Below are 2,775 nucleotides of genomic sequence, written 5' to 3'. Positions count from 1 at the left end.
TTCCAGCTGGCTATGCTCGTGTCGGGGTGGATTCAGTTGTCCCGCAGTGGGAGACATTGGAGCTCCATATCCCTGGAGGTGATGGGGGGCTTACACTCAGAGAGGTCTTTGGGAGAAATCATTCTCTGGGAAAAGAAGAACATCAGGCTGCCGGGCTGGGTAGCACCTAGTACCGGTCGTCCCAGCAGGTCACCATCACCTCCTCCAGGTGATCGCAGGCCACCATCACCTCCTCCTACTGATCACATGTCGCCACCATCACCCCGTGGGTACGACGTCGACCACGACATCGGTAGTCCATCTCCATCTCCAGCGCCGCCGCCTCCGCCCACTAAGACTCGGAATGCATCCAGCCGGAAGCGTTTCAAGAGTCCTGTCCCCAAGAGGTCGCCCCTCCCAAAAGTACCAAAGGTTCCTCCCCCCCGTCCTTGGGATCTTACTGTCGAGGAAAATGCGGCCGCTGTTGCGAAACACAACTATGATCATTTCCATAAGCCAAAACCTCCAGCGCAGAGCCATACACGAGAGAAGCAAATAGAATATGCTACTAGTTTGCTGAACACACCATCGCAGTATGAGTTACACGAGAAGAAGGATGACTATACACGCACTCTTGCGAAGGTAATTGACCAAAAGAAGGATGAAAAGGCTAAGGAGAAGGACATTGCTGGCACGAGCAAATCATCAGCTAGAAGTGCAGATGAGAAAAGGTCAAGTTCAACAAGTGCACCCCTCAAGGCCAAGCAAACGACAAAAGGCAAAAAGAGAAAGGAAGTTCCCCTCCTCGGTGCTCAGCCCAAACAATCGATCCCACCACTCAAAGTGTTTAATGTTCCCAAGGTATACCAGGAACATGGTGGTTTCGATATGGAAGAAGCTGCTAGCCTAGCGGCTGCACAGCAAAGTTTCCGTGGAGGAATTGCTACTTGCAGCAGATGCTGCACTACCCACTGCTGATATAGCTCCTAAATTTGTCTACGGGGCCGACTTGGTCAGCAGAGAGCAGCTGCATAAACTACCAACACATATGCGGAATTTGCATCAGTGGTACCTTGATGCATGCAAGGAGAAAAAAATGTACATCGTGGCGAGTATACCATGGGAATATTACTACCGAAAGGAGGAGATCCATATTGAGATGAATGAACTCTGCGAGTTATTCAATCTAGAAGCCCTCGACAAATCTCTCATGAGTTGCTATTGCTTGTAAGTTGTTAACTACATATAAGTTCATTTTCATTCAGTTCATGTTCGTTTTCATTGCATATATATACTCATTATATCTTATGGGTTCTCTTTTGCAGATGAAGATCAGTGAGTGCAAAAGTAATAATATTATCAATGTTGGGTTTGTTGACCCGGATAAAATACATGTTGAAACGGTGAAGCATAAACGCGAAGAAACGGGGGGAAACCTACTAAGGTTTTTGGGGCAGCAATATTTCTGTGATTCAATATTGTTTCCTTACAACTACGAGTGAGAGTCTTAATGATCTTTTATATATGCACATTCAATTTTTCTTACTCGATGTTAAGTGTAATTCTGACGTATATGCATAACATGTGCAGCTTCCACTGGATTCTACTAGACATTCAACACGATAAGGGAATAGTTGAAGTAAAAGACCCAATTGAGTAGAGGCACGGACGGGTTCCAGGACTTGCAGAAGTTGCTCCAAGTGTAATTTCCTTCATCGCGCGCTTTATCTTTCGTGAGATATCCATTAATTATCCAGGCATTCACTCCTTCTTTTGCATGGCTGGGCTTGGCTTGCTTGGAAGAATGTTCATAAGGAGATTACCTTTGCAAAGAAGCTAACATTTAATCTGTCACGTGCCCCCAGAGCCACAAGTGACGAATCTATGTGGATACTACGTTTGCGAGTCCATTCGCATGTTAACCACTGAGAAGCAGAACAGAAATAAATTCGACGTAAGCAATAACATTCACAACTTTATTTATTATCATCAATATTTCGTTATCAAGACTGATATAGTCATACTCATCTCATTTTCGTATATAGGTCGACTTCATGCGGGACAGACTCCAACCAAAGGAACACGCACTAGGAATCGCGGAGGAACTGGCGGGACTTTTGGTTAGAGAAGTAATAAACAACAAAGGCTTGTTTAGTCCAGATAGTTGTTCTACCTCCAAATAGACGGTCGTTAGTACCGTTTGTCGATCGTGAGCTCCATGTATATATGTAGGGAACCTACGAATATGTGTAAGGGGAATCGACTTCTGCTTCCAATCTTTGTTTGATCGATCTATATATATATAATGAATGAATGTGTACAACTTCTAGTAGCGTACAAATATATGCAACTTTTATTTTCGGACGAAAAAAATGAAATAACAGGCGGTCGGTGGCGGGGGGGAGGGGTGCTGCACCCCTCAAACCCTAAAGCAGAAGCGTTGTGCGCGCGCCACGTAGAGGGCCTTTTGTCGCGGGTGGTAATACCGCCCGCGACAAAAGGGCCTGTGCCCTGCGCGCCCCGCGGCTGCCACGTGGTGGACCTTATGTCGCGGGTCGTAAGTGACCCGGGATAAAAGGCCACCCTTTTATCGCGCCTTGCTTGTCGCGGCTGGCCGCCCGCGACAAAAGGCCCTAACCACCCGGATCAAAAGGCCTGTTTTCCACTAGTGAAGGACCCGATTTTTCAGTTGAATTGGCTTCGACCAGTGAGAAATAAATCGCCTGACAAACATCACGACTAGTGGTTTAATATCTGTTGACATGAAAAGGAATAAAGCGATAAAAAGCTGCCTGG

General features: G+C 46.3%; 1 long non-coding RNA gene across 1 annotated transcript; it reads left to right on the top strand.

The window, feature by feature from the left end:
* The first annotated feature begins 1,856 nt into the window (after positions 1 to 1,856).
* LOC139833376 (uncharacterized) lies at positions 1,857 to 2,308 on the top strand. Its single transcript, XR_011749032.1, has 2 exons — positions 1,857 to 1,933; positions 2,025 to 2,308. It is a non-coding gene; the product is annotated as an uncharacterized lncRNA (long non-coding RNA).
* The last annotated feature ends 467 nt before the right edge of the window (positions 2,309 to 2,775 follow it).

The sequence above is a fragment of the Lolium perenne genome, chromosome 7 (assembly GCF_019359855.2).
Source record: "Lolium perenne isolate Kyuss_39 chromosome 7, Kyuss_2.0, whole genome shotgun sequence".
In the NCBI taxonomy this organism is placed as follows: domain Eukaryota; kingdom Viridiplantae; phylum Streptophyta; class Magnoliopsida; order Poales; family Poaceae; genus Lolium; species Lolium perenne.
This window is presented reverse-complemented; position numbering and strand designations above follow the sequence as displayed.